Source organism: Triturus cristatus, chromosome 11 (assembly GCF_964204655.1).
Source record: "Triturus cristatus chromosome 11, aTriCri1.1, whole genome shotgun sequence".
Taxonomy (NCBI): Eukaryota; Metazoa; Chordata; class Amphibia; order Caudata; family Salamandridae; genus Triturus; species Triturus cristatus.
Window position 1 is genome coordinate 671,026,790 of NC_140594.1, and position 21,701 is coordinate 671,048,490.

At 44.7% G+C, this 21,701-nt stretch overlaps 1 protein-coding gene across 6 annotated transcripts in view; it reads left to right on the forward strand.

Annotated features, from left to right (window-relative positions):
* LOC146785298 (diacylglycerol O-acyltransferase 2-like) overlaps positions 1-21,701 on the forward strand; it is a 296,079-nt gene that overhangs the window by 151,939 nt on the left and 122,439 nt on the right. For 2 of the 6 annotated variants that reach the window (XM_085634270.1, XM_085634268.1), the window contains exon 2: positions 9,188-9,514. The exons of 2 other annotated variants lie outside the window; for them this stretch is intronic. The gene's annotated coding sequence lies outside the window, so the exon portion shown is untranslated. Of the gene's footprint in view, positions 1-3,327; positions 3,427-9,187; positions 9,515-21,701 lie in introns of all 6 variants that reach the window. 2 more of the 6 variants (XM_085634269.1, XM_085634272.1) reach the window with 2 other exon arrangements.

Here is a 21,701-nt window from a genome sequence, read left to right on the forward strand (position 1 = left end):
ATCCTTTCCTCTATACTGGAGTAAAAAATCTCCTTGCAGTAGAAAGATGAACTTGAACACTTGGCTAACAGTGCCAGTTTATATACAAATACAGGGGCAGTTTCTTTTACTTCAGAAGGCTGCTCCAAATTAAAAGTACAGCTAATTTCTGGAGGAATCCGGCCTAAAAACTGTGAATCTTTGTATTGGTGCAGATTAGCTGCAAGAAATCCAGTAACCAAACGGTGAACAGTCACTCTGATTCCTTTGGTGATGCCAGGCATCCCACAACAACCAATGTGAACATTAGCCAAATTCTCCTTCTGCCAATCAGTGCTTGTTCCCAGTGGCAGCTCTTCCGCTAAGGCAGTAACAAATAAATCTCCCAAGATGGCCACAAGAGACAAAAGAGCCCAAATGTAGCCCAAATATCACCCAGATGTAGCCCAAGTATAGCCCAATGACAGAATGTCCCAGAGTGTTCTGACGAACAACTAGAGCGCTTACTGTCTTACTTATGACAAAAGTATGGCACACCTGAAGCCATCTTGATTGGAATAAACTGGTAACACTTAAAACATTTAATTTAAAAAGGAACACAATGAGGGGGTCCATTTTGCCATAGAAATTATGATTAGTGCTGAAGAAAGAAAAATTAGGGCACATTTTGAGTGACTTCTCAAATCCTCTTCTATTTCATTAAAAAATTCTGATATGCAGACTGAAACATGCACTTTTAATACCAGCAGCAGACTTCCATGGTGAGCAGTAGCTTTACTACAGTGATCTAATGAGCAACTAGAGTGCTAACATTCAGAATTTATGGCAAATGTGTGACATATCTGAATACCTTCTTGATGGAATCAAAGTAAAAAACTGAAAGCATTTCCTACTGAGGAGACTGCAGTAAATGAGGAAATTAGGAAACTTCATAACAAATAAATCTCCCAAGATGGCCACCAGAGACAAAAGAGCCCAAATGCAGCACAAATATCACTCAGATGTAGCCCACATGTAGCCCAATGACAGAAGTGTGCAAAACACTTATTGTTTGTGTATTTGCAGTTTTATATAGTGCAGACTTGTCAGGTATTGGAGTGCTTTACATGAGCATTGGTTACATCACACAAGATCAAATTCATTTTGGTTGTAGACATGGGGAGATTAAGTGATTTGACCACAATCACAGAATGTTGCGCTGAAGCAGAAACTCCAACCTGGTTCCCCAGTTTCAAAGTCTGCAGCTCTAGAAGTAACACCACTCCTCTCCCCTAAGTGCAACATTTAATCAAGTGGTCAACTGGATAAAAAAAACATAAAGATTGCAAATAATTTAAAAGTTCTTTGTCGCTATTTGAAAACTCAGAAAATATGTCCTCATTTTAGTTTTTTAGAGCACTAACCATAATTTTGATGCAAATAAGACCCTCTCATATATGTAATTTCTAAAGGAAATGCTCTAGGTATTACAGTTTTGATTACATCAAGATGACGTCAGGCGTTCCACACTTTTGTAATAAATATAGAATGTTAGCAATCTAATTGTTCATTGGTTCCAGTGAGAGGCAGAGGCCAGGGGCACGGACTCTGAAAATTGAAGGCAGGTAGGAGAGTGCAGGGGCAACAATTTGACCACACTGGGCAGGCAGGAAGGGCAGTGGCAGCACAACAGACTATGGAGGGCAGTGGAAAGGGGGGCAGGGGCAACAAACCAACAATACAGGACTGGCAAGAGAGGCTGTGGCAATATAATAGACCATTGCGGGCAGAAGGAAGAGGCAGTGGTAGTACAACCATACATGCCAACAGACCTGTTTCAGACAGGAAACGTCCAATATTTTTAAGCTCAAATGCGCTTTATTTGATCTGTCTCCTGTCTACAATCTCCTCTTTTTCAATGTAACTCAAAGGGGAAAATCAATACCCCAGTTTTTTTTCAAAATCTCCCTCTTACCAAGTTCAAAATGTTCGCAAGTATGGTACAATGGATCATGGTAGGCAGGAGGAATTGGGGTAGGGACATGGACTCGGATAACAGAGGACAGGAGGGACATGGAGAGGTGCACCAAACTGACCCTACAGGGCAGGCATCAGGGTTTGCAGCAGCACAATACACCACACAGGGCATGCGGAACGGGAGTGCAGCACAACAATCCATAGAAAGCAATAGGGAGGGGACAGGACCGTGCACATGGACAACAGAGAACAGAGGGGAAAGAGGAAATGGTAGCTAGCTGACCATAATGGACAGACAGGAGAAAAAGCTGCAGCATAACAGACCATAAAGGGCAGGAGGGACAGATCAGGGGCATTACAATGGAACAGACAAGGCAGGAGGGAGGGAATAGGGGCCTGCACATGGAAACAGAGGGCTGGGGGCAAGGGGGCAGGGCAGGAGCAGCAAGATGACCATGGAGGTCAGGAAGGATGGGCACTAGAAACAAGACACACCATGGAGAGCAACTATGAGACTATGATGGCATGCACACAGACCATGGAGGGAAGGTGGGAGGGGGTCAGGGGCAGCTAGCTGACTACACAGGGAAGGTGGGAGGGGCCATGGCAGCACAGAACACCAAGCATGGCAAGCGGGAGGGTTAGTGGCAGCACAATGGCTATGATGGGCAAGAAGGAGGGTGCAGGGGCATGCACAAAGGACCATGGAGGATAGAAGGGAGGGTCAGGACCTGGGCACAGACATGAGTGTTCAGGGGAAGGGGCCTCACAACAGACCGCCAGGCAGGAGGAGCAGTTGCAGCACAACAGACCAGGGAGGGCAGAAGGGTGTGGCAGTAAAATGGACCATGGAGGACAGGAGGAAGGGGATAGGGGCATGGCATGTGGACAGGCAGGGTGGAGGTGGCAGGGACAGGTTACAGTCATCTGACAATGCTAGGCAGGTGGGAGGGGAGTGGCAGCTCAACAGAACACTCAGAGTAGATAGGAGTGGCAGGTCCATGGAACATGGTGGGCAAAAAGGATGGAGCAGGGGCATGCACAAAGACATCGGAGGGCAGGGGGAAGGAGAATAGGGGCAGCAAGCTAAGCACAGAGGCTAAGCAGGAGGTCAATGATGGGCCATAGAATTGGGCAATGGAGGGCAGGAGGAGTGGACTGGTACATCATGCTAAATGGAGGGCAGTGGCAGTACATCAGACCATGCATGGCAGGAGGGAGGAGGCTAGTCCATGGATTCAGACAACAGAGAATAGGGAGGAGGTGGATGGGGCAGCAAGCTAACTGTTCAGAGAAGGTGGGTATTAGGAACTTTATTGTTTTTAAAATGTGTGTCTGTGCGAACTACTTAAAATATGAACAAGTATGCAGCATAATCTTACTTTTATTCAGGAAGAAGAGGACGTTTGTGACTGTGACTCCGGGCTCACTTGGCAGAAACACCCCCTGACCCTCCACCCCCAATCGCAAAATGTAATGCCTGTGAAAAGGGTAGGTGGACGCAGTATTATATAGAACATAGTCTTGAGAGCACGATTGAAAATGAAAAGATATAGTAGATGGTATAAATTATGCACCAAAAAGTGTGATATAAGATGAACCGGGGCGTGAAATATAATATGCAATACATTGTGCGCAATGACAGATTCATTGGAGAGCGCGAGATAGCACAGGCACTAGCGCGTGCTATGCAATATGCGCCTTGGAGTGTAATATGCACAGGGCAGTGTTGTGTAACCTAACTAGTCTCTAAAGTTGTAATATAAAATATGTGCTGGGGAGTGTAACGTTGCATATGCACTGTGACAAAGATATAGATCCCAGATTGTAATATGTATGGCATAGCGCTGTGCGTCATAACCTAGGCATCGAGGAAGGCACGTTAGATGGGGCAATATAACCCGTGCAAAGTCAAGTTTGGCATGACATATTCTCGGGGTGGTGCTACAGTGCACATGGGCTAGAGAGTGTCATAGCATACGCACTAGCTGCTGGAATACAACACAGAGGTATGTGACACTCAGCGGGCACTGGTGGGTGTAATACAGCATTGGGCTCAGCCAGGAGCACGCTGTGACTCTCAAGTGAGGTTCGTCTCCTTTCCAGAGAGTAAAATAAAAAGAATTTCACATCCGGTGGTGGATGTGTGTTTTATTAACCGTGAGGGGGCTTTCTTGCATAGTTTGGTCGAATTTTTGTCGAATACCCTTTGAATGGCTTGGTGTGCGTGTGTATTAACCCCTTCCCCGCTCATGACGGAACCGTTCCGTCATGAGCCACGGTTGCCGTGTGCTCATGACGGAACGGTTCCGTCATGACAATCCTGTTGGCGGCCGCTCCGCCTGCGCGGCGCTGTTTCCCCGCCTGTGCGGGGCGACAACGCAAATGGGCGGAGTCATGACGGAACCGTTCCGTCATGAGCACAGCTCAACTGTGGCTCATGACGGAGCGGCTCCGTCATGAGCACAGGCCCACCGCGCTGCCCCCCTGCCCCCCCCAGCGCTGCAGCGGAATGTCCGCGGCAGCGAAGGGGTTAAATGTGCCCGTCAATAACTACCCATGTTTGTATAAATAAACAATAAGCGTGTCTACTTGGAGAGTACCCACCGTCGGGGGCGCCGGGATTAGACACGGTAGGGCATCAGACACGTCAGAGCTTCACTAGCGGTGTAAATACATTCCATGTGGATTCATTGTATGCATAGTCGCCTTTTAATGAATGTCACGCAAATTGTCATGGTGATAGGTACATACGGTTTGTTCAGCATGTCCTAGGTGTTTCTATAAATATATATTTTTTTAAAACAATAAAAAACAAAGGCCGGCCCCGGGGGATGGGGTCCCCGGGGCCATAAGTAGCCTGAGGAGTGGGGCAACGCAGCCTCCTAAAGAATAAAAAAAAAAAAAAGGCCATGACCCGGGGGTTGGGGTCCCTGGGGCCGATTAAGACCTTGGGAGGGACAAATTTATTTTTTTCAACAAAACAAATTAGGATGCAGGCCCTGGGGGATGGGGTCACCAGGGCCACCAGGGCCAATAAATTAGAAAAAGAAGGGGGGCCACACAGATCTCCTTCTTAAAAAAATAAAATAAATAAAAGACCGGCATCGCGCCGGAGGCCACGACCCCTCCTTGCAGCACTCTGCAAATGCACCCCCTTGCCAGTTGTAAGATGGGGAATTAATTTCCCTTCAATACTGAGGGTCCCTGAGGGCCAACTAGCCCAACAGGTATCTCCAGTATGCGCCAGGGAGCTGCGTTGCAGACAGGTGTTCTGAGGCTACGCCCCTTTTTACACCTCTATGCAATGCAGCTCTGTGGCGCTTACTGGAGGTACCTAGTGGGCTAGTTTGCCCCTAGGAACCCTCAGGATTCAAGGGGACTTAATCTCCCAACTTAAAAAACGGCCACAGGGCGTATTTACACAGTGGGGAAGGGAGGGGACGGGGCCTGAGGTGACGTGTGCAAACACGCCCTATGGCGCGTTTTAAGTTGGGGAAATAATTCCCCTTCAATCCTGAGGGCCCTTGGGGGCCAAATAGCCCACCAGGTGCTTCCAGTAATCGCCACTGCGCTGCGTTGCAGAGAGGTGGTCTAGGCCGTACCGCTTTTTACATCTCTCTGCAACGCAGCTCTGTGGCGCTTACTGGAGGTACCTAGTGAGCTAGTTGGACCCTAGTGACCCTCAGGATTCAAGGGGACTTAATCTCCCAACTTAAAACGGCCACAGGGCATGTTTACACAGTGGGGAAGGGAGGGGACGGGGCCTGAGGTGACATGTGCAAACACTCCCTGTGGCGCGTTTTAAGAGGTAGTTTTAATCCCCTGCCCTATTATATACTAGGGGCTTACAGAGGAGGTCATGCTAATCACAGGGGGACCCCAACGCATAGTGTTCCCTATCTTTTTCACTGTATTCTGAGTGTCTTTTAACATAGCACTGGCTCTAGGACTGGTTAGTCAGACTCAGTTACCACCAGTATCCGTCTGAAAAAGTTGAGGGTACAGGATGATTTTGCAACAAGGCTTCTTCCTGCTGTTCTGTTTGTTCTTTCTGCACGTTATCCTTCTTCCTGCACTTTTCTTCGTCTTTGAGGACTTCTGTTGCTTCTTTCTGCATTTCTTTTTTTTCTTTCTGTGCGTTTTTTCTTCTTTCTTCACATGTCCTATCTCTGTAGGCATAGTTAGAAATTAGCATTTAAAAAATCTTTGAAATTCACTGAAAAAACCATAGGTTTCAGGGGCGTTATAGTTAGCTGGACTTTTCACTCGTACAAAACCATTGAAATTCCCCCATTATAGTTAGTTCAGCTAACTATAACTCGTGCGCCCGCAATGCACTGCTGATGACGTCACATATTACATCACTCATGACATGGTCAGTGACATCACTCATGACATCACTGATGACATCTCAAATGACATCACTGATGACATCATCCTTGTGATAGAGTGGCAGACCTCCTCGCCCCCTAATATAACCTTTGATACACACATTCAAAAATAGAAACTAACATTTTCAAAACAATGGACACACCAATACCAGTTACAACAACCTATTCAGTAATTCTAAGATCCACATACACATCCACTCATTCACCAATAGTCCTATACAGTTACTCATACATGTACTCACTCATCATATGTACTCATACACCTATACATCCTGTTACACAATGCCACTCATCCATAGAGTTACTCACACACATAGTCACTCATGCTAATAAAGAATCAAACATCCATTTACTTGCATATACAGTTATACACACACCACCACACTTACTTCTACAGAAACTTACACATACTTAGTCTTTTAAACAATCACTTATAGAAACACATACTTATTCATACAGGAACTCTTTCAATCTCTCACTCTCACATATACTCACTTATATACACCAATAGTCACATATACTAGTTTAAAACATATGTAGTTACTCTTAAAGACACTATAGAGACAGTCATTCACTCACTAACACACCCATGCACACACTCATCCACCCATACAGTCCTGCACACATGCTGTCTTCAACACATACAAACAGTGAGTCACTCATTCACGCACCTATGCACTACGTAATACCCCCCACCGAATCATACAGACACTCATACTGATTCTCAAAAAGCCAACTAATAACCTATATAGACACTCATGTAGCTACTCACCAACCCATGCAGCCACTTATACACAAAGTGAGAGACTGATACAGATATTTACATATTTAAACATTACTCACTAAGCCATGTATTCACTAAAATACACTTAATCAGTCAGTTATACAATCAATTTTTCAAAAACAGATCATCCATTTAGACACTTATATACCCATTTATTCTTCCATCGACCTTGAGATATACATATATAAAACATATGTAATTTTCAGAAAAACACACATTCACTAGATGATGTCATCAGTGATGTCATCAGTGATGTCATTTGAGATGTCATCAGTGATGTCATGAGTGATGTCACTGACCATGTCATGAGTGATGTATGTGACATCATCAGCAGTGCATTGCGGGCGCACGAGTTATAGTTAGCTGAACTAACTATAACGGGGGAATTTCAATGGTTTTGAACGAGTGAAAAGTCCAGCTAACTATAACGCCCCTGAAACCTATAGTTTTTTCAGGGAATTTCTAAGGTTTTTTAAATGCTAATTCTTAACTATAACGTGCCTGAAACCTATGTTTTTTTCAGTGAAGATATATAAATATTTATACATATATATAAATGCATATGCATATATATGCATATATATGTGCATATGTGTGCGTGTAGAGAGAGGTGGAGGTGTAGAGGTGGAGGTGTAGAGGTAGAGAGGTAGAGGTAGAGAGGTAGAGGTAGAGAGAGAGAGAGAGGTAGAGAGAGGTAGAGAGAGGTAGAGAGGTAGAGAGTAGAGAGTGAGTAATAGAGAGTAGAGAGTGAGTAGTAGAGAGTAGTAGAGAGAGTAGCAGAGTGAGTAGTAGAGAGTAGTAGAGAGTAGTAGAGTGAGTAGTAGAGAGTAGTAGAGAGTAGTTGAGAGTGAGTAGTAGAGAGTGAGTAGTAGAGAGTGAGTAGTAGAGTGAGTAGTAAAGTGAGTAGTAGAGCGTAGTAGAGAGTGAGTAGTAGAGAGTGAGTAGTAGAGAGTGAGTAGTAGAGAGTGAGTAGTAGAGAGTAGTAGGGAGTGAGTAGTAGAGAGGAGTAGTAGAGAGGAGTAGTAGAGAGTGAGTAGTAGAGAGTAGTAGGGAGTGAGTAGTAGAGAGTGAGTAGTAGAGAGAGAGTAGTAGAGAGTAGTAGACAGTGAGTAATAGTGAGTAGTAGAGAGAGAGTAGTAGAGAGTAGTAGAGAGTGAGTAGTAGAGAGTAGTAGAGAGAGAGTAATAGAGAGAGAGTAGTAGAGAGTGAGTAGTAAAGAGTAGTAGAGAGTGAGTAGTAGAGTGAGTAGGAGAGTGAGTAGTAGAGAGTGAGTAGTAGAGAGGAGTAGTAGAGAGTGAGTAGTAGAGAGTAGTAGAGAGTGAGTAGTAGAGAGTAGTAGGGAGTGAGTAGTAGAGAGTGAGTAGTAGAGAGAGAGAGTAGTAGAGAGTAGTAGACAGTGAGTAATAGTGAGTAGTAGAGAGTGAGTAGTAGAGAGAGAGTAGTAGAGAGAGAGTAGTAGAGAGTAGTAGAGTAGTAGAGAGTGAGTAGTAGAGAGTAGTGGAGTAGTAGAGAGTGAGTAGTAGTAGTAGAGAGTGAGTAGTAGAGAGGAGTAGTAGAGAGTGAGTAGTAGAGAGTAGTAGAGAGTGAGTAGTAGAGAGTAGTAGGGAGTGAGTAGTAGAGAGTGAGTAGTAGAGAGAGAGTAGTAGAGAGTAGTAGACAGTGAGTAATAGTGAGTAGTAGAGAGTGAGTAGTAGAGAGAGAGTAGTAGAGAGAGAGTAGTAGAGAGTAGTAGAGAGTAGTAGAGTAGTAGAGAGTGAGTAGTAGAGAGTGAGTAGTTGAGAGTGAGCAGTAGAGAGTAGTAGAGAGTGAGTAATAGAGAGAGAGTAGTAGAGAGTGAGTAGTAGAGTGAGTAGTAGAGAGAGAGTAGTAGCGAGTGAGTAGTAGAGAGAGAGAGAATAGTAGAGAGTGAGTAGTAGAGAGTGAGTAGTAGAGAGTAGTAGCGAGTGAGTAGTAGAGAGTGAGGAGTAGAGAGTGAGTGTGTGACGGGACGGGTCTGCCGGCTCAGGGGTCTCCAGAGGGCACGGACTGGTGGGCACCGATATCAGGGGTCCCTAACAATCTCCCCTCTCCACAGACCAACTGGGCAGCGGACGAAGACGAACTGCCGCTGGTGGCCGGAGCCGGGCCCTTTAACTGGGATGTACCTGGAACGCAAGCCCCGCCCAGGGAGGACGTCACTCAAGCAGGAAGTACAAGTGGAGGCGAACCGAGGAGGTGGAGGGACGGCGATCCCTGGAGGAAGGACGGAGACGAAGGAGACGGAGGAGGAGAAGACGGCGCGACTGAGAGGAACGATCCAGAGCAGGCGGACACCGGAGGCTGGAGGAACGAGAGACCCAGCGGCTACGGACTCCGCGAAGCGCCCGGCCACGTTCCCAGGGGAGGAGCGTGGCTTGGACAGGTACGGGACCGGGTAGCGGGCTGGATGGGAAGGCGGGAGAACCCGCGTTAACCGGTCGCCCCCTTAAGTCTTCTTGTTTAGTATTGTTTGATCCCCTCACCGTTTGTGGCACTCCGTTTTCGGTTGTACACCAGTAGGGTGCTTCCTCACTCCCGGTCCCTGGTGTTAGGAATACGAGTTTACCTACTCCCAGTCTAATATAGTCCCTTATCTCTCTCTTCCTTGGGCACAACGGAGAGCCAAGTACGTGGCCGCCGGCAGGACGAGGAAGGAGGGAACGAATCATCCGGGAAGAGCGTTGGAGACCTAATTCACCACGGATCCCGCTACTTTCGCGAGAGAAAGGCTAACTAGCCGGACTAAAAGACGATTGATCTCAATAAAGCCACGTATACCCAGAACTCGTGTAGTCTCTCTCATTGACGCCCCATCACAGAGTGGTAGAGAGTAGTAGAGCGTAGAGAATAGTAGAGAGAGAGTAGTAGAGAGTAGTAGAGTAGTAGAGAGTGAGTAGTAGAGAGTAGTAGAGAGCGAGTAGTAGAGAGTGAGTATTGGAGAGTGAGTAGTAGAGAGTAGTAGAGAGTGAGTAGTAGAGAGTGAGTAGTAGAGAGAGAGTAGTAGAGAGTGTGTAGTAGAGAATAGTAGAGTGAGTAGCAGAGAGAGAGAGTAGTAGAGAGTAGTAGAGAGAGAGAGTGAATAGTAGAGTATTATAGAGTGAGTGGTAGATATTAGTAGAGTGAGTAGTATTGAGTAGTAGAGAGTGAGTAGTAGAGAGAGAGAGTAGTAGAGAGTAGTAAGAGTGAGTAGTAGAGAGTGAGTAGTAGAGAGTAGTAGCGAGTGAGTAGTAGAGAGTGAGGAGTAGAGAGTGAGTAGTAGAGAATGAGTAGTAGAGTAGTAGAGAGTGAGTAGTAGAGAGTGAGTAGTAGAGAGTAGTAGAGAGTGAGTAGTAGAGTACTAGAGAGTAGTCAGTCAGTGTCAGTCAGTGTCAGTCAGTCAGCATCAGTCAATCAGTGTCAGTCATTCAGTGTCAGTCAGTGTCAGTCAGTCAGTGTCAGTCAGTCAGCGTCAGTCAGTGTCAGTCAGTCAGTGTCAGTCAGTCAGTGTCAGTCAGTGTCAGTCATTGTCAGTCAGTCAGTTTCAATCAATCAGTGTCAGTCAGTGTCAGTGTCAGTCAATCAGTGTCAATCAGTCAGTGTCAGTCAGTCAGTGTCAGTCAGTGTCAGCTAGAGCAGCTCTGCTGACCTGGTTCTCTGGCTCTAAAGCATCTCTGCTGACCTGGTTCTCTCCCTCTAAAGCAGCTCTGCTGACCTGGTTTCTCTGGCTCTACAGCAGGTCTGCTGACCTGGTTCTCTGGCTCTAGAGCAGCTCTGCTGATCTAGTTCTTAGGCTACAGAGCAGCTCTGCTGATCCGGTTCTCTGGCTCTACAATAGTAGAGAGAGAGTAGTAGAGAGTGAGTACTAGAGAGTGAGTAGTAGAGAGTGAGTAGTAAAGTGAGTAGTAAAGTGAGTAGTAGAGAGTAGCAGAGAGTAGTAGAGAGTGAGTAGTAGAGAGTAGTAGAGAGTGAGTAGTAGAGAGTGAGTAGTAGAGAGTAGTAGGGAGTGAGTAGCAGAGAGTGAGTAGCAGAGAGAGAGTATTAGAGAGTAGTAGAGAGTGAGTAGTAGAGTGAGTAGTAGAGAGAGAGTAATAGAGAGAGAGTAGTATAGAGTGAGTAGTAAAGAGTAGTAGAGAGTGAGTAGTAGAGAGTAGTAGAGAGGAGTAGTAGAGAGTAGTAGAGAGGAGTAGTAGAGAGTGAGTAGTAGAGAGGAGTAGGGAGTGAGTAGTAGAGAGTGAGTAGTAGAGAGAGAGTAGTAGACAGTGAGTAATAGAGAGTAGTAGAGAGTGAGTATTAGAGAGAGAGTAGTAGAGAGTAGTAGAGTAGTAGAGAGTGTGTAGTAGAGAATAGTAGAGTGAGTAGCAGAGAGAGAGAGTAGTAGAGAGTGAGTAGTAGAGTATTATAGAGTGAGTGGTAGATAGTAGTAGAGAGTAGTAGAGTGAGTAGTATTGAGTAGTAGAGAGTGAGTAGTAGAGAGAGAGAGTAGTAGTGAGTAGTAGAGAGTGAGTAGTAGAGAGTGAGTAGTAGAGAGTAGTGGCGAGTGAGTAGTAGAGAGTGAGGATTACAGAGTGAGTAGTAGAGAGTAGTAGAGTAGTAGAGAGTGAGTAGTAGAGAGAGAGTAGTAGAGAGTAGTAGAGAATGAGTAGTAGAGTAGTAGAGAGTGAGTGGTAGAGAGTAGTAGAGAGTAGAAGAGTGAGTAGTAGAGATTGAGTAGTAGAGAGTGAGTAGTAGAGAGAGAGAGTAGTAGAGAGTGAGTAGTTGAGAGTAGTAGAGTGAGTAGTAGAGAGAGAGTAGTAGAGAGTAGTAGAGAGTGCGTAGTAGAGTACTAGAGAGTAGTCAGTCAGTGTCAGTCAGTGTCAGTCAGTCAGTGTCAGTGTCAGTCAGTCAGTCAGTGTCAGTCAATCAGTGTCAGTCATTCAGTGTCAGTCAGTGTCAGTCAGTCAGTGTCAGTCAATCAGCGTCAGTCAGTGTCAGTCAGTCAGTCAGTGTCAGTCAATCAGTGTCAGTCATTGTCAGTTTCAATCAATCAGTGTCAGTCAGTGTCAGTGTCAGTCAATCAGTGTCAGTCAGTGTCAATCAGTCAGTGTCAGTCAGTGTCAGTCAGTGTCAGCTAGAGCAGCTCTGCTGACCTGGTTCTCTGGCTCTAAAGCATCTCTGCTGACCTGGTTCTCTCCCTCTAAAGCAGCTCTGCTGACCTGGTTTCTCTGGCTCTACGGCAGGTCTGCTGACCTGGTTAGGCTACAGAGCAGCCCTGCTGATCCGGTTCTCTGGCTCTACAACAGCTCTGCTGACCTGGTTCTCTGGCTCTAAAGCAGCTCTGCTAATCTGGTTCTATGGCTCTAAAGCAGTTCTGCTGACATGGTTCTCTGGCTCTAGAGCAGCTCTGCTGACCTGGTTCTCTCCCTCTAGAGCAGCTCTGCTGACCAAGTTCTCTCCCTCTGAAGCAGCTCTACTGACCTGGTTTCTCTGGCTCTACAGCAGCTCTGCTGACCTGGTTCTCTGGGGCTCTAGAGCAGCTCTGCTGACCTGTTTCTTAGGCTCTAGAGCAGCTCTGCTGACCTGGTTCTCTGGCTCTAAAGCAGCTCTGCTGACCTGGTTCTGCGGCTCTAAAGCAGCTCTGCTGACATGGTTCTCTGGCTCTAGAGCAGCTCTGCTGACCTGGTTCTCTGGCTCTAAAGCAGCTCTGCTGACCTGGTTTTCTGGCTCTAAAGCAGCTCTGCAGGCCTGGTTCTCTGGCTCTAAAGCAGCTCTGCTGATCTGGTTCTCTCCCTCTAAAGCAGCTCTACTGACCTGGTTTCTCTAGCTCTACAGCAGCTCTGCTGACCTGGTTCTCTGACTCTAGAGCAGCTCTGCTGACCTGGTTCTGCGGCTCTAAAGCAGCTCTGCTGACCCGGTTCTATGGCTCTAAAGCAGTTCTGCTGACCTGGTTCTCTGGCTGTAGAGCAGCTCTGCTGACCTGGTCCCTTGGCTCTAAAGCAGCTCTGCTGACCTGGTTCTCTCCCTCTAAAGCAAATCTGCTAACCTGGTTCTCTTGCTCTAAAGCAACTCTACTGACCTGGTTTCTCTGGCTCTACAGCAGCTCTGCTGGTTCTCTGGCTCTAGAGCAGCTCTGCTGACCTGGTTCTTAGGCTCTAGAGCAGCTCTGCTGACCTGGTTCTCTGGCTCTAGAGCAGCTCTGCTGACCTGGTTCTCTCCCTCTAAATCAGCTCTACTGACCTCATTATCTGCTGCTAGAGCAGCTCTGCTGACCTGGTTCTATGGCTCTAAAGCAGCTCTGCTGACCTGGTTCTCTGGCTCTAGAGCAGCTCTGCTGACCTGGTTCTTTTGCTCTAAAGCAGCTCTGCTGACCTGGTTCTCTCCCTCTAGAGCAGCTCTGCTGACCTGGTTCTCTGGCTCTTAAGCAGCTCTGCTGACCTGGTTCTATGGCTCTGTGACGGTTGGTCAGGGACAGACGGGACACGGGTGCTTTGTAAGCGTGGTTTTATTGCAATATATCGCTTTCTTAATCGACTAGTCAGTCTTTCCCTCGGCCACATGGCCGGATCCGTGGTTCCTCTCGGGTGGGGTCTTCCTTCCGGAAGGGTTCTCTGTCGTCGCCTTCCTTGGACCACGGGAGGTATGCGATATGTTTCTCCCCGGGAAGAGCAGGGCCCCAGAAGAAAGGAAACAAACAAAGGATAGTGTCAGGGTACCTTTCCTTAACGGTTCAACCTAAGACCGGGACCGGGCATGAGGAGACACCCTAATTTGTGCAACAGTGATTACCCGTAAGAACTCTGTGTACTTCGTGAAATGTGCAATAGGGGGGGAAACAAGAGAATAGAAACAACAATACAGGCACTAGTTTTCAAGTAGGCGGCTTATCCCCTCTCGCTATCCAGCCCACTACGCGGTCCCGTACCTGTCCTAGCCACGCTCCTCCCCTGGGAACGTGGCGGGGCGCTTCGCGGGATCCCGGGCCTCCTGGCCGTCCGGTGTCAGTCTCTCCGCTTCCTCCACACTTCTCCTCGCACTCGCTCCTCGACGCGCCTCCTCCTCCTCCTCTTGACTCTTCTCCTGTACTCCACTCTTCGCCTCCGCTCCTCCGGGAATCGCCGTTCCTCCACTGTCGGGTCTCGCCTCCATTTGACGTCCCCTGCGCCGTGACGTCACTCAGGGGTGTTTCCGATGATACGAAGTGTTTCCAGTTAAAGGGCTCCACTCCTTCCTGTATCCGCACTGTACTCTCTGGTGAGGGAGGACATTCTTCCTGCTGTGGGGGGACAAGAGGGGGTGAGAACGGTACGTGTGTCCACCAGTCCTTAATGTCTTTTTGCTCCGCTTGTCCCGCTCTGTCACAGGCTCTAAAGAAGCTTTGCTGACCTGGTTCTCTGGCTCTAAAGCAGCTCTGCTGACCTGGTTCTCTGGCTCTAAAGCAGTTCTGCTGACGTGGTTCTCTGCCTCTAGAGCAGCTCTGCTGACCTGGTTCTATGGCTCTAAAGCAGCTCTGCTGACCTGGTTTCTCTGGCTCTAAAGCAGTTCTGCTGACCTGGTTCTCTTCCTATAAAGCAGCTCTGCTGACCTGGTTTCTCTGGCTCTGCAGCAGCTCTGCTGACCTGGTTCTCTGGCTCTAGAGGAGCTCTGCTGACCTGGGTCTCTGGTTCTAGAGCAGCTCTGCTGACCTGCTTCTTAGGCTCTAGAGCAGCTCTGCTGACCTGGTTCTCTGGCTCTACAACGGCTCTGCTGATCTGGTTTCTCTGGCTTTTTCAGCAGCTCTGCTGACCTGGTTCTCTGCACTCACGATGCACGCACCCGACTTCGCGAAAATATATTTAAAAATAAGTTTATTATAAGTACAAATATATTATTTTTATGAATATCTTAGATAATCGCTTGCCCTAATATGTCTATTAAAGACACATACATATCATTTTGGAACATAATTTTTTTTTACGGGAGTCGCGCACCCAGCTCGCCCCAGCACGTATATATGACGTCACACGGGACCCGCAGCCGTGCAAGCATCTTGTACCGTAATGCGCATGTGTCGCGAATGCGTGGGACCAGGAGTCGCGGACTGATCGCATTCCAATCGCGCACATCACGTAATATTAAATGTATATGATGTAACTGAAAAACACGCAGTCGTCTCACACCGTACGCGGATCCTTCACGACTTTTCTAAAATGATGGCTAGAATGTGCGCACCCACCGTGATGTGTACGCTTTGAGTGCGCAACTCCGAAAAAAATTGGAATTATTTTTTTAAAGAAAATAATATAAATATATTAAAATAAAAAATGAAAACAAGAAAATTAATCAATATATCAGTTTAAATTTTTATTTTATTTTATTTTTTGCAATTTTCAGAAAAATATATAATGTTATTTAATTAATAAAATATTTATAAATAAACAGTTAAAAAACTGTAGAAAATCAGTACAAAAGAATAGGTATAACTAATATCACACTTAAAAATTAGCATTTAAAAAACCTTTGAAATTCACTGAAAAAACCATAGGTTTCAGAGACGTTATAGTTAGAAAAAAGTATTTAAAAAACCTTAGAAATTCACAGAAAAAAACATAGGTTTCAGGGGTGTTATAGTTAGCTGGCCATATGACTCGCACAAAACCATTGAAATTCCTCCGTTATAGTTAGTTCTGCTAACTATAACTCGCGCGCCTGCAATGCACTACTGATGATGTCACATATTGCATCATTCATGACATGGTCAGTGACATCACTGATGACATCACTGATGACATCTCAAATGACATCACTGATGACATCATCCACGTGGCAATCCGATACACCTCATCATACACTGGTATAACCTTTCATCACTCACTGTAAAATACAGAGTACCATATTTGAAACCATTGACACACCAATACCAGTTACTACATACCCACTCACTGATTCCTAAGTCTACACACACAACTACCCATTCAACAACAGAATCATTTATACATGCAGTCACTAATTAATAGAACACTATCAAATGCACTTATACACATATATAGACATTGACACATCAGCAGTCATCTTAGTCGGATATGCAGTCATCCTACTCACTCATGAAAAAAATGAATCACACTTACATTTACTCACTTACACAATTATCCAACAACACCTCATTTATTCAAACACATAGCAACTCATAGTTAATATGTTAAAAAATCACCATTACAATTATACACTCATTCATATAGTTACTCTCATAATCACTGACTCTTACACATACTTATTTATATACACCAACTCTCACATGCAATGCCTTTTATTTTTTTACTTTGTTGAAGATGTACAACTAAAACATATATTCGCTCACCAACACACAAATAAATACACTCAGTCACCTAAACAACTGTTTCCACATGCACTCTTAAATCTATACACCTAGTCAATCAACCATTCACACATCTATGCATAGTTACACACACCCCTTCCAACCACACACAAACTCAGTGTCCCATACACATACTCACCTAACTAATCAATAACTAATATACACACTCATGTAGTTAGTGACCAACTGATGCAGCATGTTATACAACAACAGAGACAGTGCTGCACACATTCACATAGTTTAGTTACTAATCCATGTATTAAGTGAGACACTTTTAATTACTCACTTAAACAGACAGCTACTAAATCCTCCATCCAGACAGTTATATATCCACTCAATCTTCAATACAGATTGGTATATATGTAACATATTTAAATTTCAAACTAAACCACATTCACTGGATGATGTCATCAGTGATGTCATCAGTGATGTCATTTGAGATGTCATTAGTGATGTCATCAGTGATGTCACTGACCATGTCATGAATGATGCAATATGTGACATCATCAGCAGTGCATTGCAGGTGCGCGAGTTATAGTTAGCAGAACTAACTATAACGCAGGAATGTCTATGGTTTTGTACGAGTGAAATGGCCAGCTAACTATAACACCCCTGAAACCTATGTTTTTTTCTTTGAATATATATATATATATATATATATATATATATATATATATATATATATATATATATATATTCACTGAAAAAAACATAGGTTTCAGGCACGTTATAGTTAGAAATTAGCATTTAAAAAACCTTAGAAATTCACTGAAAATACCATAGGTTTCAGGGACGTTATAGTTACTTGGACATTTGACTCATATAAAACGAGAGATATTCGCCCGTTATAGTTAGTTGAGCTAACTATAACTCGCGCGCCCGCAATGCACTGGTGATGACGTCACATATTACATCACTCATGACATGGTCAGTGACATCACTCATGACATCACTGATGACATCTCAAATTACATCACTGATGACATCACTGATGACATCATCCAGTGAATGTGTGTTTCTGTAAAGTTTAAATATGTTTCATATATATCTATTCCAAGGTCTATGGAAGAATGAGTGGATGTAGAAGTGCCTGAATAGATTATTTAGTAGATGCATGACTGACTGTATAAGTCACTGATTGAACGTATGTTACTAAATGCATGGGTTAGTGACTAAACTGTGTGAATGTCTATATTAGTCTCTCAGTTGGTGTGTAAAGAGGTGCATGGATTGGTGAGTAGCTACATAACTGTCTATATGGATTATTGATTTATTGTATGAGTATCTGTATGGGTGTCTGAGTGTCTATGTGGGTGGGTGGGGGGTGTCTGACTCTGTGCATACATGTCTGAATGGCTGATTTACTGGTTGTATAGATTCAAAAGTGCATCTCGGAAGGGCTGTATGGGTAGCTGACTGTGTGTACAGGTGTGTTGATTAGTGAATTGATGTCTCAGTTGTATATATGTGAGTAACTATATATGTTTTTAGACAGTATCTGTGAGTGTTGGGGTGTATAATTGACTATACGTGAGAGACAGTGATTGCAAGAGTGTCTACATACATGAATGTGTACTTGTATTAGTGATTGTATAAGAGAGTAAGTATGTGTTAGTATCTATATAAATAAAGGAGGTGGTGTGTGTATAAATAAGTCAGGTGGTGTCTATATATCTGCATAGGTGAGTACATGGGTGTGTGATTGATTTTTGGCATGACTGAGTAGATGTGTGAGTAACTCTATGGATCAGTAGCACTGTGTGTGTAAGTATAGGTGTATGAGTGGATATTATACTGATGTAATGATGAGTGACAGCATGTATGAGTGACTGTATGAGTGTATGTCTCAAATATATAGATAGGAATCAGTGGATGGGTATCTAGTATCTGGTATTGGTGTGTCTATGGTTTCGAAAATGGTAGTCTGTATTTTAGAGTACGTGTATCAAAGGTTATATTAGAGTGTGAGGAGGTGTGTCAGACTATCACATGGATGATGTCATCAGTGATGTCATGAGTGATGTCACTGACCATGTCATGAGTGATGTAATATGTGATGTCATCACCAGTGCATTGCGGGCGCGCGAGTTATATTTAGCTCAACTAACTATAACGGGCAAATTTCTCTGATTTTATATGAGTCAAATGTCCTAGTAACTATAACATCCCTGAAACCTATGTTTTTTCAGTGAATTTCTAAGGTTTTTTAAATGCTAATTTCTAACTATAACATGCCTGAAACCTATATCATGTGTAGATCGGTCTTGGTTTATCTGTGAGCAAACGTGTGTCTGTATGTGCTTGAATCTAACAGTGTTTGTGTAGAGGCGTTGTTATATGTGCATGAATAGACCTGCCTGTGCCTATGAGAGTCTCCCTGTCTCTCTGTCAGTAATAAGGTGTGTGCTTGTGTTTATGTAGCTGGGTTTTATTGGTGTGTGTTCACATTCGTCCTTGTGTCTGTCTGTTTCCTGATCTGTCTGTGCTTGTATTAATGTGTCTAAGTGCGCGGGTCTTTACATGGATGAGTGTCGTGTTGCCTCGTATATGTGAATCTGAGTACTTGTCTGTGTGTGCGGGCACATTGAACTGTTCAAGCACTTGTATAGCGTTTTCCTCTTAGTAAGCCTATGTGTGTCTGATTGTGTTCCTGTTTCTGGGTCAGTATGTGTGTGTATTTTTCTGTATGTTTGTGACTTTATGCCTCTGTGTCTGATTGTAGGCGTCTTTATAGTTATTGTGTGTGCCTTTTATGTGTTTGTTTATATGTGTTCCGAGAGCCAAGAAACAGCTTACCAATCCTGGCAGCCCAAACCAGTCATGCTCACTCTGCCCTTTCTCCATGCAGGCTGCAATGCAGACTGCATGGAGATCATGGCCTCACTGCATGCCCCGAGCTGGGCGGCGTCCCCACCAATCACAACGCTGCCATTGCAGCATTGTGAGTGGCTTAGAGAAGGGGAGCGAGTCTTCCTGTTCCCTGTTCCTGCCGGAGGTAGGAGAGCAGGAGCAGGAGCCAAGAAGACGTGGGACCCGGCAGACGGACAGGTACGTTTTTTATTTATTTGTTTGTGAATAAATTAACCAACCCCCCCCCCCCCATTGCACCACCAGTGATTATGCCGGCCGCAACTGCATAGCATTAGGCCATAGCCTCATTCTAATGCAGGAACGCCCTCCTGAAATAGTGCCGGTGCTGTATTTGCGCCAACGCTAATTGTATTAGAGAAGGGGCCACACAAGCATCTGCAACCGCTTGTGTAATGCTACAGGGCTCCAAGGGTGCACAGAACAAGCACACTCTCCCATTGACCACCCTCCCTGTGTCATAAAACCCCTGCTTGTACCCAACACTACACGACTTAAAAACAAATCTAAACAAACATCTCTTGAGCTTGGAGGGCATGAAGAGTGAATGTTACCCTGAAGGGTACTAAATACGCCAATAGCCATACAGCACATCTCATGCTAAGATGCTGCCTCCATCTGTGGTGACACCTTTCAGTTTGCGCTAGAGAAGAGTACATTAGGATGTCTGAGTGTCCTTGCTGTGCTTACATTTGAGACAGCAGCCTGTGAACACTCGCCATTTATAGCCTCGGTGGATTCTGTCTGTTTCGCACTCACTCCTTTTATTGTCCGATGGGTGCTCTTGTACTTCTGTACATTTCTGCTACTAATGTTACTTGACTCTTGGATTAAATTCAATTAAATTAAAAGAACACATTTTGTGTGCGCGTGTACTACTGTGTCCTCTGCTATGAGGACATTACAAAGTAGGCGATTGCAAGCCCTTTGACCTTTTAAATCCGGCACGAGAAGCAATGTTCGGATTAAAAACGCATCCTACAGCCTCCCAGATTAAACAAATACAGGATTATGGCTTTTTGCAATAACGCAGGGTCTCGGGTGCTCTCTCTCTGGCTGGGTTTCCTGGACCGAGTTAAATGTGTTTTTTTGTTCTTCAAGTGACTGATATGAAACTCTCCCGACACTGAACACCCATCCCCACCTTATGATCCGTTTCCTTTTTTGATTTGATTCACAATGAAGTGGTCGGCTGCTTAGCTGGGGAAATGTCAAGGCTGCTTTTTAATTAAAAGGAAAAGCCAGTTTCTTTACTAAGCCACGTGTCTCGTTCAGTGTTTAATTTGTACAAACAGCATGGAGTCCATGTTTTTTTTTTAATACGATTCTACCACGGGTGTTGAGTGCTGGGATGGCTTAATACCAAGGCTGCATAATCTTGACTCCACCTCATGTCCCTTTCCCCTTTCTACCTTTTATGCCTTTCTCTCTTTCTCTGGGTCAAGGTCTGATGAAAAATAACTCCCAGTTCATAAACAAGCATTTACAATGCAATGGTCCCGGCAACATTCTAGGTAGAGCTATTGGTATTGCTCATTATTCTTTTATGGTTTTTGTATCCCTAAATAAATGGCATTGTCATTTCTATTGGCATGAGGTTTTTTTTTGCATATGTGATACCTATTGCATTAGAAGAGAGAGAGTGAGGTAGTGAGATAGAGTGAGGTATTGAAATAGAGAGTGAGGTAGTGAGAAAGAGTGAGGTAGATAGAGAGTGAGGTAGTGAAAGAGTGAGTTAGTGAGTGAGGTATTTTCTGACGTAGTGAGATAGAAACAGTGAGTGATGTTGTGAGATAGAGAAAGATTGAGGTAGTGAAAGAGAGTGAGGTAGTGAGGGATGTTGTGAGGTATTAAGATAGAAACAGTGATGTAGTGAAGTTTTGAGAGAGTGTGTTGTGATATAGTGAGGTAGTGAGAGTGAGATAGAAATAGATAGTGATGTAGTTATAGAAAATGAGGTAGTGAGATAGAGAGTGAAGTTTCTAAGTAGTGTGTTAGAGTGAGAGAGTTACTGTGGTAGTGATATTGTGTTGCTGTGAGAAAGAGAGAGTTGAGTAGTGAGTTAGAGAGTGAGGTAGAGAGTGAGGCAGAGAGTTAGTGAGAGAGAGTGTAGTATAGTGAGAGACAGTGAGGTAGTGAGAGAGTGATGTAGTGAAGTTTTGAGAGTGTGTTGTGATATAGTGAGGTAGTGAGAGTGAGATAGAAATAGATAGTGATGTAGTGAGAGAGTGAGGTAGTGAGATAGAGAGAAAGTGACGTTTTTAAGTAGTGTGTTAGAGTGAGAGATAGTTACTGTGGTAGTGATATTGTGTTGCTGGAAAACACATGGCTAGTGACCACTTTACTTCTACCAGCCAGGTAGAAAATACAAATGAGCACCCAAAACCTTCTTATA